Below are 14,319 nucleotides of genomic sequence, written 5' to 3'. Positions count from 1 at the left end.
CGCTCCGGAGCAGCCCGTTTCTCCGCCGGCTGTGCACGGAGTCGGGGCACCAGGCGCTAAGCGCAATCAAGGCAAATCAAGACGAGCCTGGCGCCGCGCCGCCGCCTGCCCCTGCCCCTCCGGCCCRGCTTCTCCGCCCCGGTGTCGCGCGAAGCCATCGCGCACGTCGCTGCGGCGCTGCCCCAAGGGGCGCGTTTGGGATCRGGCACCCGAGGAACAGAAGAGCTTCGGGGAACGGGAGCTCGCCGAGTTGCTATGTAATTATTTCCGCACTACCAAYGCAGGAGGTGGATGCTTCATCCTCTCTTCACCTCCCAACGCCCTTCTCCTGCTTTCCTCGGCCCCGTCTCCGTGCTGTCCTTCCCTCCCGCCCCGCGCTCCTGCAAGGCGCCGGTCATTTTTCCCTCTCCTAACACCTGGCAGCGCCAGCCACTGTCCKCAGCGGGTTTCTCTCCCGTTTCTCGGGAGGGGGTGGTGGGAAGAGGGTGGTGGGAAGAGGGGCTGCTCCCGGGTGCGCTGGCGGGACCCGCTCAGCGCGAAAGCAATTCCCGCTGCTGCCGCCTGGGCGGCCCCGGCCGCCGCGAGCCCCGGAGGCGAGGAGGGAGCCGAGGCGGCCGGCGCTGGCACGGGAAGGAGCCCCCGCCGCCGGCTCAGCCCCGCTAATCTCGGCTTGTCAGCGCCGACGAGGCTCTGTCAGCTGCTGGCAAGCGGAGCTGAAATCTGCCCGCTAAATCCGACAGGATAATTAACGTCAGGTAAGGAGATGGCTATCGGCTAATATTTGCGATGTCCTTCCCTCGCGCCCGCCCCGCTCCCGGCCCACGTGCTGCCTCTTCCCGGCAGCCCCTGCCTCATCCCGGGTGAAAGCAGACGGGCACGAACTGCGGTTGCAGGGGCTGCAACGGCGGCGCCGAGGTGGCTCTGCGGGACCCCCGCCGCCGCAGAGGCCGGGGCTCCGCCGGGCAAGGGCTCTCGCCGTCCCCCCCGGTGCCGGAGCCGGTGCACGGGCAGCCAGGGAAGCTGCGGGAGTGGAGGGAGGAASGGGACCCCGGAGCATCCCTCTCCGCTGCGCTCGCCCCGTGGAGGCTGCGCGGGCACAGCGAAGCATGCGRAAGTCGGAGGAAAGGAAAAATCTCRGGAAGCAGYTCCTAAAAGTACATAATTTGGGGCAGAAGCTCCCCAGGGCCGTGCCCCGCCGCCGGCAGCGGACCCCGTCCCTTCCCGTCGCCTCCCCGCGCGGCCGCAGGAGCACGCGCCCGCGGGAAGGGCGGCACTTAGAGGCCAAATGGATAATCTTCTCGACGGAGAAATCCGAGGTGGGATTTTCTGTTCTGCGCAAACGGAGCATCGTGTCTCCAATTAAAGTTTGGAGGATTCATCGAGGAGCCGGGGCCCGTCAGAAGCAGACACGTGCTGGGCTGTCGAAGTCAATCTCTTGCAAGAGGCACCTCCCCAGGCGCCACGCGTTGCCCATCGGTCTGCCTCTCCTACCGGRGCACTCCGCTTGGGGTGGTTTGTCTCCCGGATTGCGCCTGGCTCTGTTTCCTCTAAAGGGAAATAAATGCAGTTGCACAAACCGATTCCATTTCGCAAAAAGCTATTCCGAGTTAATTACCGTTCCTAATGCGCAGAGAAACCTGGACCGAAGATCAGGGCTCCCTCGCGCTTGGTGCGGTACAGACACCACCAGCAGGTCCCGGGGGCTTCCCGGGGCAGGGAGCGAGCCGCTCCRCCGGCAAGCGGAGGAGCGTTCCCCGGGGAGCCCCGGGCTGCCGGGGAGCTGCACAGCTGTTCCTGCAGCTGCACGAAGGAGCTGCAACTCCCGGTCGGAGCAAACGTCCACGCTGGGGCTGATTTCAAGGCATTAGCACCGCATGGGGAGCTGAAAAGCAATCTCCAAATGCAATCAGGCATATAAAGACATYAGGACGCCGCCAGGGCGTCTTTAGGCCTTTCCCCTCCCCGCCTCTCCCTGGTTGGTGCCCGTTTTTGCTGTGCTCGGAGCGCCCGCCGCGGGGACGAGGCGCCCCGGGGCCCCCGGGGTCCCAGGTGCTCCGGTTASGTACAGAAATCCGGCCTGGCAGACGCTGTGGGTTTGGCGGATCATGGCAAGGGCCGGCACCGGAGGGAGCATCTTGCTACCTGCTGCGTTCGCCGCGGACAAGCGCCGGGAGACTTCGCCGCACGCGGGTGTCCAGCCAGGACTGTTTTGCCCCCCTCTCCASCTGAGCGATGGAGGCACGAAGGGAGATCGATGTATTCGGTAAAGGGGGGGACACAGGCTCCCGCGTCCCGAAGCAGACGCGCTGGCCTCCCTGGGGACCCGCAGCTGCACCGACGGCTCAGTCCTCTTTGGTAGTCTGCTGCTGGGAAAACTATTTTCATCATCCTTCGCTTTTCGCCCTCCGCAGCGTGGGGCCGAGGCCGAGCCGCCGTGGGGACCCCGGCCCCAGCGAAGCCCCCGCACCGGCCCCCGGCTTCGCGCCGGGCCGGCGGCTCCGTGCCGCTCCCGCCTACGCTGCCGCTGCGAGCGAGTCTCGTCAGACGCCCTGTTACTGGAATTCAGCCTCCTGCAAGCTGCCTGGACAGGGTTATTACAGGATATTATACAGACCATTTGCATGGCCACCTTCAGGTCATTTCGATCACTTTAAGCTACTTATCTGCCCATTTTCTTCCCCATAATATTTGCCTAATTCGATTACTCTGCAGCCTCAGCATGCTGCAGTGCAATAATCAGGAGATATTACCCAGAGCAAGTCAGCCGGATCCGCGTTGCCAGCCGCGTCTCTCCCCAGCCCGCTCGCCCACCGGGGCCAGCTCCTGCCCTGCCTCGGGGGCCGCAGGGACGGCACGGGGACCCGTGCCGCGGCCGCCGCGCTCTGCCCTGCCCGGCCCCGGCCCCGTCCGGCAGTCCCAGCACGGCCCTCTGTCCTTCTCGCCGCGAGCACCTCGGTGCAGCCGGACGCGGCAGGGCGCCAGGACCACGCGGCTACGGCCAAGGATGAGCAAGGTCGGAGGAGACGGGGCCGAAGCGCGGGGGAGGACGGGAGAAGAAGAGCCGTCGCCGTCCTCGCCGGGCCGGACCCCCCTCGCCRGCTGCCTGGCGCAGCTCCGCTCGCGAGCCCGGAGAAGCCGAATTAGCTTTGGGGCTTGTTTCAGTCCCTGCAAGCCCAGGGGAGCGTCGACAGGCCGACCCATGCCAGGCCCTTAACGAGAGGCCCCGAGTTAATTGGCAGAGGCGGCCGGCTAAATGAAGATTCAGTATGCACGCGAGGAGCCGGGGAGCGGCCTGTTTGCGGAGCCGGGCGCATCCAATTTGCGTCTGCAGCAGCCTTGGGAAGCTCAATTAGGCCGTCTCTGGCTTTCCTAATCAAATCCAGCGCCGTCTTCGGCACTCGGAGCGGAGGTGAAGGCGGCGCGGGGACGCCGGGGACGCCGGGTGCCGGCCGCGGCGCCGAAACGCCGTCGCAGGAGAGCGCCCCGAGCCTCTGCAAGGAGCGAGGGGGGATCGGCGCTTCCCTGCGCTGATTTGCTCCCCGCAAACCCCTTCCCGGGGCTCGCCCGGCTGCCGCAGCGCCCGGCTCAGCGCCTCGCCTCGCCGGCGCGCCGCAGGCAGCCCCGCAGCTCGGAGCCCGGGGAAGCTCTCGGACCGAGTCGCTCACGTTTTGTCCTTACGGATTTTTTCCCCGCCAGGCTGCCGGATGCGGCCCGGTTATCCGGCCGTTTGGAGCAACGCTGTCGAAACAACCCAGAAAAACGGGCTAATCCTGCTGGCGTGGCGCAGGCGGCCGGATCCTCGGCTCTGCTGGACTCGCCTTGGACGAGCGCCGGCGTTTAAAGCGCAGCTTGCCTCTCCGCCCTGCGCTGCCCTCCCCGGCGCGCTCCGCACCGAGCGGCAGGGCCGGCGGAGACGGCACCGCTCAGCCGGAGGCGGCTGCCTTTCCCTGCTTTCCCCGGTTATTAGTATTTTGTTATTATTATTTGTCCTATAAATAAAAAATGAACGCTCTCCTTTGCGGAGCGCCGCTGAGGCAGGGGGTTTCCTAGATAAGAGAGGCGCTTTTTTTTTTTTTTTTTGATGGTGCTTGAAATGGCTTTCCCAGGGGAGACTCGCTTTGAGTTGGCAGGATCTGCTTCTCGGAGAGGTTTTTGATTATTTGGAGTGGTATCATTGTTCTTTGCACCCTTTTATCCTCCTTGACATTTCTCAGGGGAAGCAGGGATTAAGTGACAGCGAAAGGCGAGCTCGACGCGGTCCGCAGGCGCCTGGCACGCGTGCCCTGGGGGCAGCGCTGCCCTGAGACAGAGCCGCTTCCCCGCGGATCCGGCGGATCCGGCGGATCCATCGGATCCATCGGCCGACGCCGGCCCCGGTCCCCTGCTCCGGTGGAAACGGGGCGGGAGCGTCAGCCTTGCTCTCTCTCGGGGGCCCCCTCCGCGCTCGGCTCGGCTCTCCCGTGCCGTGCTGGGTCTCCCCGGGCGCCGGATGGGGTTTTCTACCCTGGTTTATCGGGAGAGCAGCCCCGCGAGGCTGGAGGAGCGGCTCCCGGCCCCCCCCGGGATGTGTCCCACCAAGGAAGGGGGAGGCTGAGACCAGCAGAAGCCCTCCGTGTGCTGCCTGGGACTTGCAGGCGTCTCCTCCACCTGTACAAGGTTCATTAAAYGCCGAGCACACCTCCGGGGCTTGGAGAGCCGTAACCCAGCCTGCGCCTGGTGCCTGCACCGGCAGCGTCCAGCACTAACACGTTGCAATTAAACGGAGACTTGCTGAGCAATACGGGCTCTGCCCCGCTGCTGGCTGGCCACGGGGGGCTTTTCTGAGCCAGGCGCTCGGGAGGACGAAGCTGGGTTCAGGCAGGAGCATCCCGCAGGCACCGGTGCCACCGTCCGGCACCCAGCGCCGTGCGGGGCCGGGGCGATGCCCTCCCACCGCCGCCACGCAGCTCTGCCCGGAGCAGCGGTCCTCATTTCCCTTGCCCCGCTGCCTTAGCTTGCAGAGCTGCAAATGTTATTAATGCACATAAAAATATCTGTAATTAAGCCTGGCTCCCAATGCCAAGGAAAATGAAAGCGGTAAATCACAGCCAGGGCGAGCAGGGAAGCAGCTGGCTGAAGCCGCTGCTCTGGGTCGCTGCCTCGCAGCCCCAGCCCGGCCTGCTATGTCCCTGCTCAGCGGGGCGACGGCGAAACCTAGTTTCAGAGCAAAATTGGCTGCAACTGGAAGCGCCCGGCCCAGCGTGAAAAAGCCTGGAGTGACAGGTAGCGCTCAGCCGGGGGAACGATGCTCCCGCCGTCCGTCTGCGCGGGGAGGAGGGATGCTATAAATACTGCTGCTGACACAGCAAGCAGGGCTCGGAGTGGAAGTTGGAGACAATAAAAATAATCAAGGGACTTGGGGATATTGCCAGGGACCTGAGGGGCACATCATGACAGCAGAGCAGGAAATAGCTTTAGACATCTCCAAGAGGCCTGCAAAAGGCTAAGGCGGGGGGGGGGATTTGCCGGGATGCTGGCGGGAGCCGCTCGGCTCGGCCCCCCGTCCCTCCCCGCCGCGGCAGCGGCTCCAGGGYGGCGGACGGAGCGGGGCAGGGCGACGGGAGCAGTCCTTGGGGGAAAGGAAGACACTTCCGTGCAAAGCAGGGCTTAGCAGCCCCGCGCTCGCGGCGGCGGAGCAGCCTCTGCGTGTGCTCGGATGGCTAATAACGTGGTTGCGCTTCCGCCGTAGCCTTTCCCGCAGCAGAGGCRCTGATTCCAGCTCTCTCGTCCACCCCGCAGCCGCCTTTGGGAAGCTCGTGGGGACTCAGCTGATTTGCTATCTGCCGAACGTGGCAGAATTTGCCGCGGAGCCCCGGGGGCGGCRGGAGGCTGCCAGACGCAGCGGCGGTGTGCGTGGCCCCGTTCCCGCAGGGAGCCGGAGGGCCACGCTCAGGAGGAGGCAGAAACCCTCGGAAAACCCCTGCAGCAACCTGCCCTTCTCCCGATCCCTCCCAATCCCGCAGCTTCCGCCGAGGGCGGCGGCGGCTGTTGCAAGCAAAGCAACCTGCTCCCCACCCTAACGAAGAGTGTCCCCCCGCCGCCGCGCTGCGCTGAGCCCCTCGCTCCGGCGCGGCAAAGCCCCCGCTCGGCTTCGCCTCCAGCCCGAGCAGCGCCGGGACGGGGCCGCGTTTGCCCGGCTGGGACAACGGCAGCGCCAGCCCGGGGTGGGGGGAGGCCGGGCAGCGGGGCCGGCGGGGCGGCAGGAGGGGGCCGTGGCTGTATAGGGTTCGGATGCAGATCCGAAGGAGGTAAATGCAATAAGCATGAATATTCATGGCCCCTTTCCTTCCTCCCATCGCAGCGCTGATGAGCTGCCTTCGAGTTAGTCGTTCTTCATTAATGAGCCCTCGGTTATTGGGAAAGGGTGGGGGCAGACAGGAGAGGAAGGGGTGAAGGCGGCATCTGCAAACTGCTCTGCGATGTCCGCGGGAGCCGCGGCAGCACCGGGCCTCGGCAGCGCCGCCGGCCAGGCGAGCGCCGGGCCGCCGCGCAGCCCTCTCCCCGCTCCGGCCAGACAGCAGCTAAAAGAGCTGCTTAGCAAAGCAGCCACTTATTTCCCCTGCCTCCCATTTGCCACAGCCACGTCGCTCATAATGGAGCAATTTCTCCTTTCCTACTGCTGGTATCGCGGCGGAGCTGCGCCGCRCCGGGCGGTTAAAATACGCAGCAACGGCTGGAGGCTCTCTGCGATTTCAGCTCTTCCAATTGCCCTTTTCACCTGCTGCTGTGATTTCCCCCCATTCTCTGTCCCCGCACAATAACACTGCTTAAGATCCTAAAAGCCCACTGCAGCCCCCCTCCCTCTCCTTGCAGCATTGCGTCCGGGGGGAGAGGGAGGGATGCACCTCCTGTGCACCCAGGGGGGAGAGGGAGGGATGCACCTCCTGTGTGCCCAGGGGGGAGAGGGAGGGATGCACCTCCTGTGCACCCAGGGGGAAAGGGAGGGATGCACCTCCTGTGTGCCCAGGGGGGAGAGGGAGGGATGCATCTCCTGTGCACCCAGGGGGAAAGGGAGGGATGCACCTCCTGTGCACCCAGGGGAGAGGGAGGGATGAACCTCCTGTGCACCCAGGGGAGAGGGAGGGATGCACCTCCTGTGTGCCCAGGGGGGAGAGGGAGGGATGCACCTCCTGTGCACCCAGGGGGAGAGGGAGGGATGCATCTCCTGTGCACCCAGGGGTCACAGGGAGGGATGCATCTCCTGTGCTTTTTTCCCCACTTTCCTCCAGCTGTAATCCCTTTGGCTGTTTCCTGTTCCTAGCTCTCCCACGGCCCACGCCAGCGAGGTTCAAAGAAGGGCGAGAAGGACGATCTGAGATTGCACAGGCCTTGCTTTTCCTCCGACCCTTCCTCTGACGTCTCTGCGCCTCGCTGCTCCGCGACGCCTTCCCTGCTGGGCATCTCTTCTCCTTGGAAACCCGCAGCTGCGAGCCGGCAGCCGCGCTCCTGCCCCTCGCCTGGCTGCCTCCTCCCAGCCTCCGCCTGCTCTTAGCTCCTCGCTTTCCCTACCGCACGATWTAACAGTTCTGGAAAAGATAGAAACCCAGCTTTGCCAGCCGTGCATCAGTCTCCCAGGCGATTTCCGCATTACCCTCTGGTCTGGCTTCCTCCACARCGGACCTGCACAGGCCGTTGGGCCCAGGCACCAGGGAAGAGCTCAGGGCTGCGACCGAGCTGGGAATGCTGCCGGATCCGCAGCCTCAGCTTCCCCCTCCGGTGTCTAAGCTGCATTTAAACAAGTATGGGGGGGAAGGTTAAAGAATATCCTTTTAAGCAGCACCAAATCCTGGCACGACGTCAGCCGAGMGGCACCGAGCACGTCCTCAGCAAAGTCGCTCTGTCCCGAGGAGCTGGCAGAGATGCGACAGCCAAGTGCTGGTGTTCCCTAAATCTCGGGTGGCTTTTGCAAAGCAGAGACGGCGCCCAGACTGATAAAGACATGGAGGAGCAAAGGGATGGCAGGGAAGAGCCTCTGGCTCCTCGGGATCTTCCCAAGGGCTCTGCTGTCCCGGCCCGCCCTCCGCCGAGCCGCAGGCCCCTTGCTCAGCYTTGGTGGCTGCCGAAATGAGCCCCCACGCACGCCCCGACGCGCAGCTGGAAGGAAGCAGCAGAGCGACGGGGGTCCGGCGCGCGGAGCCCGTCCTCGGTGCTCCGGACGGCGCGGGGCCATCTGCCCGGCCGCGAGCGTCGGCTGCCGCCGCGCAACCTGCCAGCGCCGCGCGGCAGGCAGAGGAGGGCAGGGGCTGCGGCGCGGAGGAGGCAGCGGCGCGCGGCGGCGGGGGGCTCCGCGCGGAGCCCCCAAACCCCAGCCCGGCTCTGCCTCGGCTGGGCAGCGAGGACCCCCGCCGGGACCCCCCGCCCCGGCCTCGAGCCGGACCCTCCGGCCCTGCCCCGAGCCCGTCCCCAGAGCCCATCCGCCGCGCCGCCCGCGGCAGCTCCCCCCTCCCACGAGCACGCTGATACATCGGAATTTAATGCAGTTTCCTGACGTGGGGCCCAGCCGGCTAATCTGCCTGGAGAGCGAAGGCGCGGGCAGCTTCATTCAATCAKGTCCGAGCCGCTCAGGCGCTCCCTGCCCCAATGCAAACCCTCTCAATTACTCTGCCCTAACATCCCGTTAATAGCTGGAAATCTCATTCCCTGGGACCAGCTGCAAATGCCGCGGATGGGGGGGAGCAGCCCAGCCCGGGCTCCGGAGCTTTTAGTGAAACTTGATTTGCTTCGTTGCCTGCCTGTGSCTGAGCGTGAGGCCGGAACCAGCCCTCCTAACCCTGCTCTTCCCCAGGTCGCTCCCGAGCGGCTGCAAAGCCCCCGCGCTCCCCTCCGCCCCGCCTCCGCCCCGGGCTCCTCGACCCCTGCTCGTCCGTGGGAAAGCGGAGCCGCTTCCCGCGGGTGATCCCGGCCTGGGTAAGGCTCCGGCCGACCTGCGCTGCTCCGGCCGACGGGAGCGGGGAGGCCGGATGCCTCCACGAAGGAGAGAGCAAAACAAACATCTTCCTTCGAAGGAAACCCCCGGAGCACTGTGCCCTCGGCCCAGCTTTCCGCGCGGGTGCGCGGGGTTTCGTTTAAACGTCAGGCACGATTTGGGCCTGCCGAGGCTGATGYACGTGCGAGCGTCGGACCCAACTGCTCGGCTCCGCGCGCCTCGCCGGCCGGGCTGAGCACCACCAGAAAAATCCCCCAGCCCCGCTCCCACCAGCGGCAAACCAACAAATTCCTGAAGAGAAGGGGAACGGCTGCAGCATCTCGCGATGGGGTCGTGGCGGAGCCGGGGAATGGGGAACACTGCCCACGCAGCGCCGGGCACGTGCCGGACGGGGCTGGAAGAGGGAAGGGGCCGTTTTCCYGCAGAGAAGCCAAAGAGGGAGAGTCGGCTTGTGCAAAGCAGCAGCGAGGGAAAAAATAGCCTCCGCTCGGCATGTAGCTGTCGGGGTCCATCAGTGTCGGGGTGGCGCAAGGACTCCTGCAGCCGATGGCTACGAGCTCGCTGCCGCCAGCCGCGCTGCAAAAGTGATCCCCAAGGAGACTCCCGGAGGGARCGAGAGGGTGGCTGGCTGCGCCGGGGAGAGACCCGACGGCCTCCCCGCATTCGGGCCCCGCGATGAGCCCCTGGCAGGCACCCTAAGGTGCAGAGCCCGCCGCGGGGCTCAGCGTCAGCGGGAGGGTGGAGGCGCGGGGTCCTCCCGGCGGCCGCGAGCCCGCASCCCACGGGGGTCGTTTCCCGCAGACGAGGTGCAGCACAGGGATTTGCACTGGGATTTGTGCTTGTTCCCTTTGGAGCCAGGGCTCGCCTGGCCTCAGCTTTAGAAATAAAACAGAAAAAAAGTCTCATCCGTGCAGGGGGAAAGCAAATGGGCAAAAACCCCGGGGCCTCGGGGGCRAGAGCCAGAACCAAAGCGAGCGTGCCCGCGGCTCCCGGGGTGCTGCGTGCCGGCGGCCCCGGCGCCGCCGCCCTGCCGTAACTCTCGGCTCTCGCGGCACGGCTGAGTTATGGGGCACTTCGGCGCGGGGCCTGGCTCCCATTACTCGCGGCCCCCGCGGAGGACCCTCCGGCGAGCGAGACGTGAGACGCTGCAGCGCCGAGCGAGGCCGGGCAGAGCGTCTCCCCCCGGGAGCAGGCGATTCGCTGCGTTACGGAGGAAGGCGAAGCCCTGGAGCGGGAACCTGCAGCCCCAAACCGGGCTCTGCGATCTGTGCCTGTCCCTGCTCTGGCCACTAGGCTGCAGTTCCCTCCAAGGATTGGGAGGAGAGCGGAGGAGTCCTGTCCTCCAGCTGCCCACAGACCGTATCCGACACCGCAGGAGCTGCCAGCAGGTAAAATCAAGGCAGCGCCGAGACCGGCATTGCTTCTGGTCTCTGATACGGGGCACGCGCTTGGAGAGCAGGGCCAAGGTGCCGAAACAGCGTCCTGGGAGCCGAAACAGCGTCCTGGGAGCTCGGCACATCCAGGCGGTGGAGGGACGAGTCCTCACCTCCCTCCTTGGCGGGGTACCCGCGGCCCAGGGCCTGCCCTGCCGTCTGCCCCACCGCGCTGCCTCTCTCCTCCCAGCCCCACGGCGCTGGGAGGGGGCAGAGCCTGGTCCTGCCCCCTGCGGATTACACTGCTAATGAATAATCCACCACTTTAACAACCTTGACTCCTGTTAATGTGAYAATGCTTTGCAGAATTAAAGTCTARAGCCAAGAGTGTAAGCAAATCCAGCTCGTGTTAATGAGACTTAAATGGAAGGAGGGGAGAAATCTGCTGGTCACGTCTATCGGTCCCTCTGAAGAAATCAAGCGCAGCAGAAGGGGAGCAGTCCTATCYGGACAGAGAGGTTTCTTCGTGGCTCCTCCCCAGCAGTGCCGAGAGGAAGCTAGAGCCGCTGGGTGTCCAAGGCCTTTCGATGTGGTTGTGCCGGTACTGGGGGAAGAGAAGCAGCAACCTGCAGGACACGGTGTCTGCCACCCGCCGGGTCCGCCTGGGCCTGAGAAGRCAGCAAGAAGCACCCAAAGCATCTGGAGCAAAGTTGGCATCTGGCCTCTGCAGCCGGCTCGGGCGAGTAGCAAAGCACCTCATCACCAGAGCCGCRCAGACCTTCCGCCTCCGACCTCCTCCTCCGGCTCTGTTGGTGCATCCCTTTTCTCTTCCGAAGAAGAACAGCAGCTCATCACAGGTTGCATAGCTTCCTTGCAGAGCCACGGCCCCCTTCGCACCGAGAGCCAGGCTCAGCCTGCTCGGACTCTGCCGGGCTTCTCCGAGAGCTCCCCTTACTSCATGCCGGAGCAAGGCCGGACTTCAGACGGGAAGGCCTTGCGCGTGCCGTCATGCAGTTGGCTGCGGGAAAGCCGCTTTCTCCGTTGCACCCCTCTTCATGTCTTCCCTCCTCCGAAAGCGGAGTGCAACCCCTTCCCGGCCCTGACTCCCGCCCCGGGAGCAGGAGCCGGTCACGATGGGAGCGACCGCACGAGGCTCCCCGCGCCGGGCTCGGCGTCTTGATTTAAGGAGCTCCCAGTAACACGGGCTATAAATTCCCCCGGAATAAATTATAAATGAGAGGCCAGGTAGCTGGCTGCTCCTGATAAAGCTGGAGCTGGAATGCGACACAATCAATACCTGCAGTGGGAGCGCTGCTGGGATTAACCCCGCGGGACGCGGCACTCGCGGCCGTGCCGGGGCTCTCCGTGGGGCGGCTGCTGAGGCCGGCCGAGTAAACGGGGTCCTTCAGCTCAGGCAGGTCCTGAGGGCCCGGCTCCTCCCCACCGGAGAGGCACCGACCCCCTTCTCCGCGGCTGAAGGTCTATTTGTGTTTTCCAGCTTTGTCCGGAGAGAGGGTGCGACGGACCCGGGCGCGGAGCGGGTCCCGGCACCGCTGCCCGCTCAGGCCTCGGGGCCACCGGKGCCAAAGCCAGCGGGAAAATCAAAAGCCGCCTGCGCCGAAAGCAGCAGCGGCAGCAGCCGTTGGAGGCCCTGCGGGAAGGGGGTCTTTGGTGGCCGCTTTGCACATGAAAGAAACAAAACACCGGGTAAATCCGTGCTCAGAGCTGTGCCTCTGCCTCCCGGGAGCAGCTGCGAGGACAGAAGTGCTTAGATTTGATCCCCGGGGGGCTGGGGGAGGCTTTTCCTGGTCACCAAGCGAGTCCCAGCTGCGGAGGGGGAACAGCCCCGCTTTGCCCCGGGGAGGCAGGAGGGCGGAGGCCGAAGGGGAGAGGGGAGAGCGGCGGCCGAAGCGGGTACTCGCCTTCCTGACGGGGAGGCGGAAGGCGTCTTGCGAGGGGCTGGGGCTGCTTTTGCTCTTGCTGCTCGAGTCCGACCTCCCGCGCTGGCAGATGGAGGGCGGTGAGCACCGGGAGACAGAAGCGGCGGCTGCCTTCTGCCGGGACTGGCACYTTGGGGTAATCTCACCGCCGGAAGACAAGCGTAACACACAGTGCAGCGAGCCACTCGGAGACCTGACAAAACCAAAGCGATGCTGGGCAGCCAAGGACACTGCTTTTCACCGCTGTCTCCTTTTTAGGCCCTGTGAAAGCACAGTAACATCCTGCTAAGTAAGAGTCTTTTTTTTTTTTTTAAGAGAAGGCAAGCCAGGGAGATGAAGAGGAAAAAAAATAGGACGGAGAAGGATGTTGTTAAGTGGGAAGCCTCTCTACTGCTTATTACTCTGATCTCTGGTTGTTTCCCCCCCTCCCTTCTTTTTTTCTGGATCTTAACTCAAAGAGCAGCGTGATTTTTGCATGCTGACTGCTTGCCAAGGCAATACACAGGCCAACATCGCGAAGCCCCGTGCTGAACCGCGCTCCGGTGACGAGGTTATGTAAATAGGGCTGGACGAGCGTGACGTGGCGGGACGGGGAGGGCTGCGCGCCGTGGCTCCCCGGCACCGCGATGCGCCGCGCAYGCTGCCTCGGGGGGCGAGCGGAGAGGGGCTGCTCCCCCTTCGATTGCATCAAAGCTAACGAAGCAGCGCGGCCTCTCCCAGCACGGCCTTTGCAGGCCCTAGGTCAGGACCTTGCTCGTCGGCACATGCAGGGGTCCCCACCCCGAGTCAGTTAAAATTTCCCAGGTGTCAGAGGAGCAGGCCTGGCGACCCAGGGGACCGAACCGCACGTGCCCGGGAATTGCTCTTGCGAGCTCCTTGCAGCCCCTCAGCCCGTGCACCGAGCATAAGGGGCCACGCGCCTCTGCCAGCCCGTGCTGCCCACAACGAGCAGCTACGGCGAGCGGCGACTGCCTTCGTGGGCACGGTGGCCTTGCCRGAGCGCCCCGGGGTTGGGGTGGGGGGCTTCACAGTGCCCCACCGCCCGCCCGGAGCGGCAGGAGAGCCAGCCGTGCCCTCCGCGGCACTGTGCCGGTGCGGGAAAGCAGCTGCTGGAAGTCACGCGCCGTCACCAGAGCAGCGGCTGGGACGAGAAGCTGGGATGGCCTGGCTTTCCGGAGGGGGGCAAGAGGCTCTCCGTCGCTTGGCACGGAGCTGGGAGGAGGATGAGGAGGCTGGCAGAGCCGAGCACGGGCGAGCACGATGCCTCTGCGCTCGCGGATCCTGCTCATTTCCGAGGGCTGCGGAGCAGGAGCAGGAGGCAGTGGTGGAGGGAGCCCCCAGTCTGCAGCCTCAGTCCTGCCCGGAGGCGCTATCCGGGCCGCGGGAGGAGGCGAGAGGCTGAGCGCTGGGAAGGGCTGAGCGAGGTGCCGTCTGGAAAGCCGGGCTGTCTGCGGAGCCTCAGACATGAATGAATAATTCCCCGGGCTGGATGATGTGAGTGCGTGTGTGTGCGTGTGTGTGTGTGTGTGTGCACGCACATGTGCGTGTGTGCAATTCCTCCCCCACGCACCAGCCCAGGGAGCGGAGATCAGCTGGTAGGTCCTTGTTTGGTTGCGTTCCCCTGCCTCCCTCCCCGGAGGAGCCGCTGGCAGCTCTCCGATCCGGTGCCRGCGGGGCCACCTGAGCCCCCGAGCCCCCGCACGGGCCCCCCTCTGCCCCATCCCCATGTTCAGAGCCGGGGCCGGGGCAGGTCCCAGGCGGCCGGGCCGGGGGGGCTAGGGGGGGGTCTCGCCTTTGGCTCTGCCCGGCCGCAGCAGCGGCGCCGGGGCAGCGCGGGCAGGTCCCGCTGCGCATGGGGACGCGCGGAGGGACGGGGGCGGATGGAGGCGGGGATGGGGGTGCCTGGGAGGGCTCCCGCGACCCCCCGGCTTGCAGAGCGAGGGGCCCCCCGGGCCCGGCCCGGCAGGAAGGGCGGCGGAAGGGCGTCCGCGGCTGCGCTGCCCTCCGCGCCGCGCGGAGCCCCGGCCCCCCGGAGGGGCGG

At 65.6% G+C, this 14,319-nt stretch overlaps 1 long non-coding RNA gene across 1 annotated transcript; it reads right to left on the bottom strand.

Moving 5' to 3' along the window:
- Positions 1-1,140: 1,140 nt before the first annotated feature.
- LOC146596282 (uncharacterized) lies at positions 1,141-2,364 on the bottom strand. The gene is made up of 3 exons (XR_014895775.1): positions 2,067-2,364; positions 1,638-1,882; positions 1,141-1,547 (listed from the first exon to the last, which is right to left on the bottom strand). It is a non-coding gene; the product is annotated as an uncharacterized LOC146596282 (long non-coding RNA).
- Between the last annotated feature and the right edge of the window lie 11,955 nt (positions 2,365-14,319).

Source organism: Rhea americana, unplaced genomic scaffold, assembly GCF_003343005.1.
Source record: "Rhea americana isolate MKP2758 unplaced genomic scaffold, rheAme1 scaffold_204, whole genome shotgun sequence".
Lineage (NCBI taxonomy): Eukaryota > Metazoa > Chordata > Aves > Rheiformes > Rheidae > Rhea > Rhea americana.
The sequence above is the reverse complement of the archived record's forward strand: the minus strand, read 5'-3'. Positions and strand labels throughout refer to the sequence as shown.